Here is a 15536-nt window from a genome sequence, read left to right as displayed (position 1 = left end):
CCAAGCTTTTCCCGCGAAAGCTCAGCTCAAACCTGCCTCTTGCAAGCTTTGCCATCGGGAGAATCACCCAATACGGCTCTACCCTAGTTTCCTTGACATGCCTGTTCAGAGGCGTTTGGAAACCATTAGACAGCAGGGACTCTGTTTGAATTATTTTGCTCGCGGTCATCAGAGCGTCCGTCCACGAGCGACCAGATCACCAATGCTCAAAGTTATTTTGCATCTACCCCAGGCAGAGGACTCTTAGGCACTGCGATTGTCCCTCTACATCATCGCGGTGTGGAACACCATATTCGTGCGTTGGTCGACTCGGGGGCCGATTCAACTTTCCTATCCGAGCGTGTCTTCAACATGGTCCAGCCCGCCTTTTATCCAGTAGACGCCGCGGTTACTGGCATGGGCCAGAGTGATGGAGGATGCGCCGACAAAGTGTGTCTGCTGATGCTGTCTCCTCCGTGTGACAGGATGAACAAGATTGAGGTCTCCGCCCTGGTCGTATCCAAATTTTCGGGGGCCATTCCATCGGCTCTATTCCTTAACACGGTTCCGACGCAGTGCCGACTTCGCCCCCTGGCTGACCCGTACTACAACAAGCCCGCACCTATTGATATGATTATCGGTGTAGACCTGTTTCCCCACATCCTCGGAGAGCGGATCAAAAAGGATATTGGTGATTTCCTCGGGCTAGATGGATGGGTTCTGTGTGGAGCCATCATGCTACGAGCTCTTCACCCGAACACCCATTTTTTCTCCAGCATTTTTACATTTCTTTCCATTTATGGTATATTTTTAACCGAAGCATCTGCGCGTGTGTATCGGTATCCTTTAAAACATAAATAAAATCATCAGTGAATTAAACGAAGTTCTCGCTCGTTTTAATTGCACCCCCAACTCACCAGACCCAGAAGAAATTGACACACGCCAAGTTGTACTCCGCATATCGCTCCGCCCCTCCACGAACATTGGTCCTTCGAGCCGGATTTCCTTCCGCTCCTCCAGCTTGCATCGGCAGGTTTCCTGCTAAGTACAAAATTTCTTTATTCACACTTCATTTGTCCCTACATACTAATAAAAGTGTGAGGTTTCCCGCTCTTTCATAGCGACCTCCACACCTGTATATACTGTATGTACATACCTGACCTGTCCCAAGGGTACATGGTAGTTCTCAATCCTTAGTGTGTTTGTCCAACTTTTTTTTTCCATTCCACCACCACGAATTTTTTTCCGCACTTGTCCAATTCCACTATTATTCTCTCCATCTACCATACATACATAAAAATCGTTTACACCCACCGAATACATCACTATACTGTGTGCATAATTTGGTTAGTTGGGTATTGAAATGTGGTGGAAAATTCTTCGAGAGTGTCGCTAATACCGTTTTCTCTCTATCTTCTAAACTTGTTTTAACTACTTCGTAGTTCGAAAGTGATTCGTACTGCAAGTTATTTATATTGATTATTTGATTTGTGTTTGTTGTATTTAGCAATCTTATGAATGCGTTTTGAGAAGATGCTTTGGTATTTGCTATGTAAATACCCTGCTGAATTTCTTGGTTCGGAATTAATATACTGTCTTCCGCTGAGGTTATTTCAATTTTTCGGACAACTTGTGATCTTGCTGGCAGAATTATGGAGTTGTTGCCAGAACTATTGGTACATATATGGGATATTGTAAATTATTTGGTCTAATTATAAGCCAATCCTCAGTCGGTTTGAAATCTAATTGACAGTTATTTTCTTATGAAATCGATACCTAGTATTCCATCACAAGGAATAGCGAATTGTAAATTTACGATATGAAAATCGTGTGGAATTATGTATTTAGAGGTTTGTATTTCTATGGAAGTAAGTCCTTTTGATTTTGTTATTTCTTGACTTATTCCCTGTATATTTATTATTTGATTGGTTTCAATATATTGGAAGTTGTCGGAATTTACTTTTAATATGGATATGTCAGCACCTGTGTCTATTAAAAATACTAACTCTTTTACTGTTGCTACGTTAGTGAAACTTGCAAATGTGCTTTGACTGAGACTGATGGTGTAAACCTTGTAATTTTTTATTGTTGAGTATCTAAAGGTTGTTGAGAGTTTCCCGAAGTATTCTGGGCTACCCTAAAATTGCTATTATTAGAGTTATAACCTCTGTTTTGTTGGTTATTTCCTCTATTCCCTCTGTTATTATTTCTGCCGTAACCTCTGTTGTTTCCTCTCTGGTTGTATTTCTGGTTATAATTTTGGCCATTGTTGTAATTATTATTATAATTGTTATAATTATTATAATTACCGCGACCATTACCTCTACCACGATAATTATATCTGTTATTATAATTACCACGGCCTCTTTGGGCAAACATAACAGCGTTTGGCTTTCCATTTCGTAAGTACTTAAAGTATTACTTCATCCATGGTTTTAAAATTGCCGGCGTCAAGAATTGCTTTAAGTCTTGCTTGCTCACAATTTTGGACCATTGCTTCTATAGCATCGTCAACGCTATACCTCTGGGCCATTTCTGCCGACATACCGTCATCAATATACGCAGCTTCTAGGAGTTTGCGTAAATTGTCGACCTCCGATGTATGCTTTTCAGCTGTTTTACCACTCTGAGTAGTTTCGTTTAGTTTGGCTTTAATCACTTTGGGTGTTTCACCAACTATAGTGTCTTGCAATTTTTGTATTATTGCTTCAACTGATGTCTCATTTTGGACTGTGTACAGTGTTGGGGCACTAATTTTTGATTTTATTACCACAACAGCTATATCTTCAAAATCACCTTTCATCATATTTACCATCTCCAAAGCTGTTATGAATTTTCGGAGATGTAATTTTTGTCCATTGAATTCTGGAATGGCGCTTGAAGTGTCCTTCATATATGCCCTTTGGGCGCTTAAATCAGCCATGATGTTTTGTTTTATTTCTACTTCTGATTCTGAATCTTTATCCTGTTCTGATAATGTCAATCGTGCAGGGATCTTTTCCTTCTACTTCTGCACCTTCGTCAGATTCCAAATTCTCCTCTTCTTCTGAGTCTATTTCTTGTTGGCTTTCTGATTCTACGTCTATTGTTAAAGGTGTATTTAGGATCGTCGGTATAAATATATTAAGGTTATACTTTTTCTGTACGGTAACTAAGTTAGAACGTAACCTGGTTAATAGTTTTGATACTTTTGACCAGTTTGTTCCGTCTATCTTTTCTCTGTTTGCATGCACTAGGCTTCTTGCTTCGTTAAAAGAGTCCACAAGAATCTTTGCGTGCTTGTCTAACGTTTCTTTTTGGATTTTTCTGTTTTGGTTTAAACATTTATAAGATTTTGTAAACGTTTCCTTAATTTGAAGAATATATGGGACAAGTTCTTTCCAATCCATTCTTAGGGATTCTGTATTAATAAATTGGCATGTGTTCTGCCTCTGATCATTTTAATTTAATCCTCTGATTCTATTATTTCCACATCAGAATCATCTATAATTACCGTTTCGACTGTATCCATGAAAAGTTCGTAAACCCATTCAGGCACGTCTTTTCTTCTTGGCACCTTAACAAGTAATCTATTATATGCTATCTTTATGGCTTTCTCCATAAGTTCTACTATTTTTCTTTCAAATTTAAAATTATTGGATATCCAATACGTAATTTCTTTGTATTTGTAATTTCTTTCGCCTGAGTGTATCAGGTAATCAAGAAATGGTATGTATACTTGTAAATGTACTAATTCTACTTTATTCATTATACTTTTCTAATTTCTGTGCTGTGTTTCATCCAACAAGTAGAAACATAACGTACCCGCTGCGTTTAGATAACAGCATACATATGGTAACGTTAGAATGAAACTCATTTGCACTCTACTATTTCCTTGTACAGGGAATGTTTGTCCTGTGAAGTCTAAATACGCTAATTTGATTTGCGCTAAGCTTATTGAGCGCTGAGGTGAGGTTATTTGCTCACTTTTAAAAATTTTCAACAAATTGTAGGGTTACCATCATTTACTTTCTCGAAATATTTATCAATAGTGGACATTTTTTTTTTTTGAGATTTTCAGAGTTATTATAAGTTTATTACTTTTTTTCAAATTGCCATAATCAATAAAAAATATTTTATTTGCGCAATGTATTGTTATATCAATTGTTTGTGTGCATATAGAAAAAAAAATGTATACTTTATCCAAATCGTTTGCGACGCTGAGGGCTCTTTTAGTTACACATTTATTGTGTAATAAATACGCTTTGTATAAGACATATGCACATAATATTACAACAATTATCAATAACAATATATTCGTGAATTTCAAATCAATATTTTGTGAGTTAGTAAAAATAATATATCCAAGATGAACACGTCAGTGTCCATGCATAGTCGTTTTCAGAATGATTCTTCATTCCAAATTATTATTTTGCTTAAGCTAAGTTTACATATATATTCTTATGCTGCGACTTATGCGACAGCTACAAAAGAGAGGGAGAGTGTCAGTACATACATACATATTGTTGGAGCGCTTGCATCAAAGTGCTTGGTCAGCGTTCACACGCTGGCCTGGCTCTAGCTCATGTTACGCTTGTGCATACATTGCTTATGTGAATATATGTATGTGCATATACAAATGTACATACATATATGATCATGCTTAGCTGTAGATTTATGTGAATATGTTTATGTACATACATCAATGTATACATATATATATAAACATATTTAAGTGCACAATTATATTTTAGTGCGTATATGTTTAATTGTTTATACTTGCAACAGAGTGTTACAAGTTGAGCTCATTGTACTGAACTATTATTTGCATGAATATACTACACCTCCCCTTTTTAGAGAATAACGTAATATTATGGAGTTATTAATAATCATTAGTTAATTAATTAAAGGTAAAATAAGGGTAAGGTAAATGTGTATATTAGGGAAAAAAAATTTTTTTTGTGTTTTAGATTGTGTCTGCTTAGACAAATTTTCTTTCTCTCTTTTCTTTTCGAAATCATATGAATATATTTTTGACAATAGATGAATCCATAAAAAAATTTTATAAACATATATATATATTTTTTTTTAAATTAACTTTTGATATTATATATTTATTTTATTATTTTTTTTTTAATCTATCTTTATGTACTTTTTGTATCCTACCTTTATTGTTTCTAATTTTTATATTGTTATTTTTACCTATTTCTAAAACATCGAAGGGTCCTAAATACACTGAATCAAGCTTATGACCAGTTTCGTTTTTTAAGAAAACCATGTCTCCTATTTCTATTTTAAAATCCGATACTTTTTTATCATTTATTTCTTTTTGCTTAATTTTATTGTTTTCTAAAATTATTCTAGCTCTTTTATACGCGTTTTCTAATCTAAACTTAACTTCCTTAGAATAGTCTTCTATATTATATATTGGATCTATAGTATTAACGCTATTAAATTGAATTGGTAGGTTACTTTGTCTACCAAATACAAGTTCATATGGACAATAATTATGTGTTACTGATGGTGTTGTGTTAAACCAATACACGAAATACTGTAACCATATGTCCCAATCAGTTTTATCTACTGAAATATATGAACGAATGTACTCGTTGAAGGTCCTATGACTTCTTTCAACGGTGCCTAATGTCTGGTGATGGTGTGCTGTAAATGTTATGTTATCTATTTTCAAATATTTGCACAGCTCAGTAATAATGGAATTTTTATATTCTGTTCCCATGTCCGTAATGAACGTCTTCATTGGACCGTACTATTGAATAAAAGATTCGAATATGGCTTTTGCTACAGTTGTTGCACTTTTGTTTGCAACAGGAACTGCTACTAAATACTTTGTCAGGTCACATATTAATGTGATTGCGTATTCATTCCCATTTTCCGAATGTGGTAGTGGACCGATCGTGTCTACTATCACTCTGTCAAAAGCATATAGTGGTGTTTCGGTTATAATCATAGGTGATCTTGTATGTTTTGTCGTTTTCGACGTCAGGCATTTTGGACATTTATTAATGTACTTTTTTACACATTTAGTCATGTTTTTCCAATAATATCGTCTCTTTATTTTTGTAATTGTTTTATTTATGCCTGTATGACCTCCTTGAATGGGATCGTCATGGAATGTAGACAATATAGCTTCTTTTTCTTTCTTATTATTTACTTGGGTCACCGGCTTGAGTAGCGCTACTCTTAAAAATTCTAAAATTCTATTGCCCATATTTTTGAAAGATTCTATTGAAATAGTTTCAAAGATCTTTTCGCTCGGTGCCACTTTGACTTTGGTGATACTAAGTATACCGGCTTCTTTTTCGAGCCTTTGAAAAAACTGACCTAAGTCGAGAATTCCATTGGTATACATATCGCAAATGTCAATTCTTGCTATAACTTTCTTGCCATGTTTGAATGTGGTCGAGGAATCAGATATTCGCAAGGTCACTACTTTTCGTACTTCGTCATTTACAATAACGTCATATACGTTGGGCTCGGAAGCTTTTTCAAGATTTTGCCTTGGCAATAGTTCTTGTTTATTTTCTGCGCAGAAATTGTTTTGTCTACTTTGGTACCTGGTAGTGACTTTCAGGATTTGTTTGTTCATGTCAATTAGATCGGATATTGTTATCCTTGATAGGGCGTCTGCCACAAAGTTATCTTTACCTCTCAAATACTCTACTGTAAAGTCGTACTCTTCCAATTCTAGCCGCATGCGTGTCAGTTTTGAACTCGGGTTGACCATGGAGAACAAATATGTTAATGGTCTATGGTCTGTTCGCACTGTGAAATGTTTTCCATATATATATGGTCGAAAATATGTTATTGCCCAGTGTATTGCTGCTAGCTCTTGTTCTGTAGTACTCTTGTTGCTTTCACCTTTAGTGAATGCTCTTGATGCATATGAAACTGGAAGCTGGAGTCCATTATAGTTTTGTGTTAAAACTGCTCCACATGCTTGTTTGCTTGCATCTGTGATTATGCAAAATTCTTTGCTAAAATCCGGGTACTGCAATAGATTAGGTTGAACGAGCTTTTCTTTTAAGTATTGGAATGCATTTTCGCATTCTGCTGTCCATTCGAATGGAACATTCTTTTTACATAATCTTGTTATGTGCCGGGAATATTCGGCGAAATTTTTTATGAAACGTCTATAGTAATTGCAAAATGCAACGAAACGTCTAGCACTATCTGCATCATGTGGGACTGGATAATTCTTGATGACGTCAAATTTTGTGTCGTCTGGCAAGATTCCTTTATCTGTGCATTTGTGACCTAGGAATGTCACCTCATGCATAAAGAATGAACATTTTTCTGGATGCAGTTTTAGATTATTTTTTCTGCAGAGTTTAAAAACATCTACTAAATTTTTAATCATATGTTGTTCAGAACAACCAATAACGATTAAATCATCCATATAGAGGAAAGCTTGACTTGGCTCAAGCCCCGAGAATGCTATTGTCATCATTCTCTGAAATGAATTAGGTGCTATTTTTAGACCGAAAGGTAATCGTGTAAAACGATATGAGCCATTGCTTGTTGAAAAAGACGTTATATCCCTTGATTTTTCTTCTAGTTCAATTTGATGAAAACCTGACATTAAGTCAAGGCAAGAAAAATATTTTGCTCTTCCCAATTGATCAAGAATATCATCAATTCTGGGGAGCGGAAACTTATCTGACAGCAATTTTTTGTTTATTTGACGATAGTCAATTACTAATCGCCAGTTTTTTTCTTTAGATCCCGAAAGTGTTTTCTTTGGGACTAGCAAGAGTGGGCTATTATAAGGCGAAACAGATGGTTCAACAATACCCTGTTCGATTAACTTTCCAACTTGTCGCTGGATCTCGTCTATTTGGCTATGCGGACTCCGGTAGTTTTTCACATATACCGGTTCATCATCCTTAAGTCTTAATTTTTGTTTATAAAAATTATTTGTTGTGATCGGTTCGGTGTCAAGTCCGAACACATCACTATACTCAGTGCATAACTTTTCGAGTTTGTCTTTGAATAGTATTGGGAAATTTTTCTTCAACTTATGAATTACAGATTCTTTTCTTATATCTCTGGTATTTTGAACTATATCGTAGTTCGAAAGTGATTCAAATTTTATATTGTTAACGCCTACTATTTGGCATTTATCTGTGGTATTTAAGAATCGGACAAAAGTACTTTGGGCTGTTGCAATAGTGTTTGCAACATAAACGCCCGGTTTAATTTCCTGATTCGGAATTAAAATGTTATCTTCTGCTGAAGATAGTTCTATTTTGCGTACCACTTTGGATCTTGCTGGTAGAAGTGTTGAGTTATTACCAGAATTGAATGTTATTGGAACATAAATTGGGTACGTTAATTTTTGTGGTCTAAGTATAAACCAATCTTCTGAATTGCTGTAATCTAATTTGCAATTAAAAGTTTTTATGAAATCTAATCCTATTATTCCATCGCATGGGATTGCAAAATCTGAATAAAGCATGTGAAATTCGTATGGAATAATATATTTATCTGTCTGCAATTCTATTGAGACTAGGCCTTTGGAGTTTATTACTCCTTCTCCTATGCCTCGAATGTCTACAGTTTTGTTTAGTTGGATGTCGTGAAATACATCAGAATTTTCTTTTATTATTGAAATGTCTGCACCGGTATCAATTAAGAATGTTATTTTCTTATTTGTTTTAACATTCTTAAATGATACGAAATTATTAAGACTTAGGTTAATGGAATAGACTTTATTTTTTAATTTTGAGCATTTGGAGGATCTTGTCCGTTTCCCTGGTCGCTTTGGGTAATTCGGACATTTGTGTTGTTGTAACCATTCTGTTGGTTATTTGTATTTTGTCTATTATTATTGTGTCCACCTCCACGGCCGCCTCTTCGGTAGCATGAATAATTTCGGCCTCGTTGGGCTCTGTGGGCATCGTTATTGCTCCAATTCGAGTTGTTATTGTTCCAATTCGAGTTGTTTCTCCAGTTACCATTATTGTTATAGCGGCGTCTGCCGCGGTCATTATGCTGGGCATAAAAAATGGTATTATTTTGGAAACCTTCTGTGGAGCCCGTCTCTACTGAAAGAGTGGTAAATCTAGCAATGGCTTCTTTAGCCGAATCAAAGTTTCCTGATTCCATTAATAGCTGGACTCTTTGACTTTTGGTATGGCTTACCATAGCATTTACTCCCACTTTGGTGGTGTATTTTATTGCTTGTTCAGTTGGAAGACCATCCGAAATATATGCGCCTTTAAGGGCGTCGGTCAACTCAGTAATCTCCTTTGTGTATGAAACACAGTTATTGGGGTTTCTTTGCAGATTTTTAATTTTTGCTGTTAAAAGATCCACTGATTCCCCCTTGAAGATTGTTGATAGTTTTCGTATTACTTCATCAATCGTTGTTTCAGAACTTAGGGTATTACCCGCTTGACCTTTTAATTTTGATTTTATGATTTCGATAGCTACTGCTTCGTGCGTTTCTTTTATGCTGTTAAGTACGCGAAGCGCTCCAAGGAAACCAGGTAGATTTTTAATATCACCATCGAAGTATGGTAGCAGCCTGGTGGCTGTGTTTATGAATTCTACCACTGTTTGTGTCATTTTGTTGTTTTCTTTGGGAATTATTGGCTTGTTAAGACTTATTGCTGATGGTTCTTCTTGACTTATTTCTTCATCAGCCATTAGTTGCGTTTTTTCTTCCAGTACTATTGAAGTTTCCAAATCTGATGTTTGTTTAAATTCAATATTGTGTCTGTTAAACACAGTTATTGCTTTTTGTTTGTAATCACTGTAGAACGCACTTGCGGCTGCTTTTTGCCATATCTTTAGTTTGCTATAGTGTTCAGTTAATACTGCTCTAATAGCTTGAAGATTCTCGGTTATTATCTTCGTGTGTTTCGTTACTGTATCTTGGGATGTTTCTCTATTCTGTGAGAGGCACTTACAAGATTTAGTTAATTCTTGTGCGTGTATTCTAGCTTTTCCTATTATATCATCCCAAGTAACCATAGTTTGTTAAGATTAATTTCTAAGATTAATATCTATTTCTATTTTGGATTCTTGAGAACCCAGTTTACTAAAAAAAGAAATTTGTCGTTTAGACCTGTTGTTAATTTAAGAAAAAAAAATTGAAAATGTGTAAGGTTTTACTATTCTATGTCTATTATTTCTACATCTGAGTCTGTTAAATCTATTGGTTCTGCACTCGATTCTGATATGTTTATCAGCGCAATTGAGTCCTTGAAAAGTTCGTGGACCCATCCGGGCACGTCTTTTCTTAAAGGAGTTTTAGCTAACAATCTACTGTAAGCTACTTTTATGGATTTTTCCATAAGATCTGCAATATTTTTTTGAAATTTGTAGTTGTGGGCTATCCAATACCTTATTTCCTTGTATTTGTGATTTGTTTCACCTGATTGTATCAGGAAATCAAGGAAAGGTAAATATTTTTGGAGCTTTTTTGTTTCTGCTTTATCCATATTCTACACTAACTGCCTAAACCTGTTAAACTGATTATGGATGTATTTAGTTCTTTACTGCTGTTGTTCCTCCATTAGGTAGAAACGCAGTGTGCCCGCTGCGTTTGAAAAACAGCATACATATGGTACCGTGAGAATGAAACTCATCTGTACCCTAGTGCCTCCTTTGACTGGGAAATCTTCGCCCGTTATGTCAAGGTAAGCTAACCTAATTTGTACTAAGTTTATGGAGCGTTGAGGTGAGGTACTTCCCTCGCTCCTAAAAACCTCAATTAAGTCTTGGAATATGCTAGGGTGCCTGTTGTTTACTTTTTCAAAGTACCTGTCACAATGGGTCATTTTTTTTTTTTTTTTTTTTTATATATATATATATATATATTTTATCTTTTGTTAAAAAGGTTTTGATTTATAATTGCTTGTGTGCATATGTATTTTTAGATCTTATCTAGATCGTTAGCTTGGCTTAGAGCTCTTTTTGTTACACATTTATTGTGTAATAGGTAAGCCTTATATAATACATATGCGCACAATATTATGACAATTATTAAAAGTAGTATGTTCGTTAATCTCATATCAGCATTTGATGATTCAATTTTATTTATGACATTTGCAGTGGAGTCCACTGATTTTGTTTCGATTAACCCCATTGTGGGTATAACGGATATATCATCAAATTTACTTATACTATTATCGAACATACGTATGGGATTTTTGTTTTTATTTATTATAAGTATTCAAAAATATGAAATAAAGTTCATAAAGACAGGTTAAAAACTTGTTTTTTAGCAATTACTTTAATTTTTTTTTCATAAAATGTCTGAATTTGATTTCTATTTGAAATATTAAAATAAGATTGTTATGGATTCATGCGTATTTTTTTTATTTAAAATATTTGTGAAGAGAAAAAAAAAAAGTAAGAGAGAAATAAAATTTATCTCAACTGTGTCTTGCACAGCGAGCCAGAGACGTGGAAAAATTATAGAAAATGTGGTTGGCTCACAATTCAGGTATACATTTCATTTTCATTTATTGTTAAAAAAAAAATCTCCAACCACATTGTTAGTAAAAGCCTATCGGACAGTTAGTAAGTCGCAAGTTGCACTTTCGTGCATCAACTTGCTATTAAGGTTATTATTACTATTATTAAATTAAAGGCAAGTTAAGGCTTGCGCATTTCTGCGGCCCCCTTGCGTTTCTTCGCTCTTTGGCGAAGTTCAGCTTTCAGTATGTCAATACGCTCTATGCAGCGTTGTCGGTCTTCCTCCGTCTTCAGAGTGGCCAGTAGGTCTACTTCCAGCCTCTTTTGCTCTTCTGTGGTTAATATTTGCAGTTGTTGTTCTTCTGACATTAACGTTGATTGATGGTTTGATTTTTGCATTTGGTTTGCAGATTGCAGTTGTTGTTTTTGTTAGCAGATAGCGGGTCCTTATCCTGTCACGGTCGCCATGTTATATATATACCAAGACCGGGTTCCTTTGATAAAAATAGTATATCCAAGATGAACACGTCAGTGTCCATGCATAGTCGTTTTTAGAATGATTCTTTATTCCAAATAATTATTTTGCTTAAGCTAAGTTTACATATATATTCTTATGCTGCGACTTATGCGACAGCTACAAAAGAGAGGGAGAGTGTCAGTACATACATACATATTGTTGGAGCGCTTGCATCAAAGTGCTTGGTCAGCGTTCACACGCTGGCCTGGCTCTAGCTCATGTTACGCTTGTGCATACATTGCTTATGTGAATATATGTATGTGCATATACAAATGTACATACATATATGATCATGCTTAGCTGTAGATTTATGTGAATATGTTTATGTACATACATCAATGTATATATATAAACATATTCAAGTGCACAATTATATTTTAGTGCGTATATGTTTAATTGTTTATACTTGCAACAGAGTGTTACAAGTTGAGCTCATTGTACTGAATGATTATTTGCATGAATATACTACAGAACAATCAGTGCCAATTAAGATTGTCGTCTCCACTTGGTACGATTTGAACCAATTTCTCACCGATCGGTATCGTGTCCTGGATGCCACCGAAGAACATAAGTCGGCCCGAAGTGTCCAAGCCAAGCTTTTCCCGCGAAAGCTCAGCTCAAACCTGCCTCTTGCAAGCTTTGCCATCGGGAGAATCACCCAATACGGCTCTACCCTAGTTTCCTTGACATGCCTGTTCAGAGGCGTTTGGAAACCATTAGACAGCAGGGACTCTGTTTGAATTGTTTTGCTCGCGGTCATCAGAGCGTCCGTCCACGAGCGACCAGATCACCAATGCTCAAAGTTATTTTGCATCTACCCCAGGCAGAGGACTCTTAGGCACTGCGATTGTCCCTCTACATCATCGCGGTGTGGAACACCATATTCGTGCGTTGGTCGACTCGGGGGCCGATTCAACTTTCCTATCCGAGCGTGTCTTCAACATGGTCCAGCCCGCCTTTTATCCAGTAGACGCCGCGATTACTGGCATGGGCCAGAGTGATGGAGGATGCGCCGACAAAGTGTGTCTGCTGATGCTGTCTCCTCCGTGTGACAGGATGAACAAGATTGAGGTCTCCGCCCTGGTCGTATCCAAATTTTCGGGGGCCATTCCATCGGCTCTATTCCTTAACACGGTTCCGACGCAGTGCCGACTTCGCCCCCTGGCTGACCCGTACTACAACAAGCCCGCACCTATTGATATGATTATCGGTGTAGACCTGTTTCCCCACATCCTCGGAGAGCGGATCAAAAAGGATATTGGTGATTTCCTCGGGCTAGATGGATGGGTTCTGTGTGGAGCCATCATGCTACGAGCTCTTCACCCGAACACCCATTTTTTCTCCAGCATTTTTACATTTCTTTCCATTTATGGTATATTTTTAACCGAAGCATCTGCGCGTGTGTATCGGTATCCTTTAAAACATAAATAAAATCATCAGTGAATTAAACGAAGTTCTCGCTCGTTTTAATTGCACCCCCAACTCACCAGACCCAGAAGAAATTGACATACGCCAAGTTGTACTCCGCATATCGCTCCGCCCCTCCACGAACATTGGTCCTTCGAGCCGGATTTCCTTCCGCTCCTCCAGCTTGCATCGGCAGGTTTCCTGCTAAGTACAAAATTTCTTTATTCACACTTCATTTGTCCCTACATACTAATAAAAGTGTGAGGTTTCCCGCTCTTTCATAGCGACCTCCACACCTGTATATACTTGTATGTACATACCTGACCTGTCCCAAGGGTACATGGTAGTTCTCAATCCTTAATGTGTTTGTCCAACTTTTTTTTCCATTCCACCACCACGAATTTTTTTCCGCACTTGTCCAATTCCACTATTATTCTCTCCATCTACCATACATACATAAAACTCGTTTACACCCACCGAATACATCACTATACTGTGTGCATAATTTGGTTAGTTGGGTATTGAAATGTGGTGGAAAATTCTTCGAGAGTGTCGCTAATACCGTTTTCTCTCTATCTTCTAAACTTGTTTTAACTACTTCGTAGTTCGAAAGTGATTCGTACTGCAAGTTATTTATATTGATTATTTGATTTGTGTTTGTTGTATTTAGCAATCTTATGAATGCGTTTTGAGAAGATGCTTTGGTATTTGCTATGTAAATACCCTGCTGAATTTCTTGGTTCGGAATTAATATACTGTCTTCCGCTGAGGTTATTTCAATTTTTCGGACAACTTGTGATCTTGCTGGCAGAATTATGGAGTTGTTGCCAGAACTATTGGTACATATATGGGATATTGTAAATTATTTGGTCTAATTATAAGCCAATCTAATTGACAGTTATATTTTCTTATGAAATCGATACCTAGTATTCCATCACAAGGAATAGCGAATTGTAAATTTACGATATGAAAATCGTGTGGAATTATGTATTTAGAGGTTTGTATTTCTATGGAAGTAAGTCCTTTGGATTTTGTTATTTCTTGACTTATTCCCTGTATATTTATTATTTGATTGGTTTGAATATATTGGAAGTTGTCGGAATTTTCTTTTAATATGGATATGTCAGCACCTGTGTCTATTAAAAATACCAACTCTTTTACTGTTGCTACGTTAGTGAAACTTGCAAATGTGCTTTGACTGAGACTGATGGTGTAAACCTTGTAATTTTTTATTGTTGAGTATCTAAAGGTTGTTGAGAGTTTCCCGAAGTATTCTGGGCTACCCTAAAATTGCTATTATTAGAGTTATAACCTCTGTTTTGTTGGTTATTTCCTCTATTCCCTCTGTTATTATTTCTGCCGTAACCTCTGTTGTTTCCTCTCTGGTTGTAGTTCTGGTTATAATTTTGTCCATTGTTGTAATTATTATTATAATTGTTATAATTATTATAATTACCGCGACCATTACCTCTACCACGATAATTATATCTGTTATTATAATTACCACGGCCTCTTTGGGCAAACATAACAGCGTTTGGCTTTCCATTTCGTAAGTACTTTAGTATTACTTCATCCATGGTTTTAAAATTGCCGGCGTCAAGAATTGCTTTAAGTCTTGCTTGCTCACAATTTTGGACCATTGCTTCTATAGCATCGTCAACGCTATACCTCTGGGCCATTTCTGCCGACATACCGTCATCAATATACGCAGCTTCTAGGAGTTTGCGTAAATTGTCGACCTCCGATGTATACTTTTCAGCTGTTTTACCACTCTGAGTAGTTTCGTTTAGTTTGGCTTTAATCACTTTGGGTGTTTCACCAACTATAGTGTCTTGCAATTTTTGTATTATTGCTTCAACTGATGTCTCATTTTGGACTGTGTACAGTGTTGGGGCACTAATTTTTGATTTTATTACCACAACAGCTATATCTTCAAAATCACCTTTCATCATATTTACCATCTCCAAAGCTGTTATGAATTTTCGGAGATGTAATTTTTGTCCATTGAATTCTGGAATGGCGCTTGAAGTGTCCTTCATATATGCCCTTTGGGCGCTTAAATCAGCCATGATGTTTTGTTTTATTTCTACTTCTGATTCTGAATCTTTATCCTGTTCTGATAATGTCAATCGTGCAGGGATCTTTTCCTTCTACTTCTGCACCTTCGTCAGATTCCAAATTCTCCTCTTCTTCTGAGTCTATTTCTTGT

This window comes from Drosophila tropicalis, unplaced genomic scaffold (assembly GCF_018151085.1).
Source record: "Drosophila tropicalis isolate 14030-0801.00 unplaced genomic scaffold, ASM1815108v1 contig_758, whole genome shotgun sequence".
Classification (NCBI taxonomy): Eukaryota; Metazoa; Arthropoda; class Insecta; order Diptera; family Drosophilidae; genus Drosophila; species Drosophila tropicalis.
Note: the sequence above shows the minus strand (reverse complement) of the source record.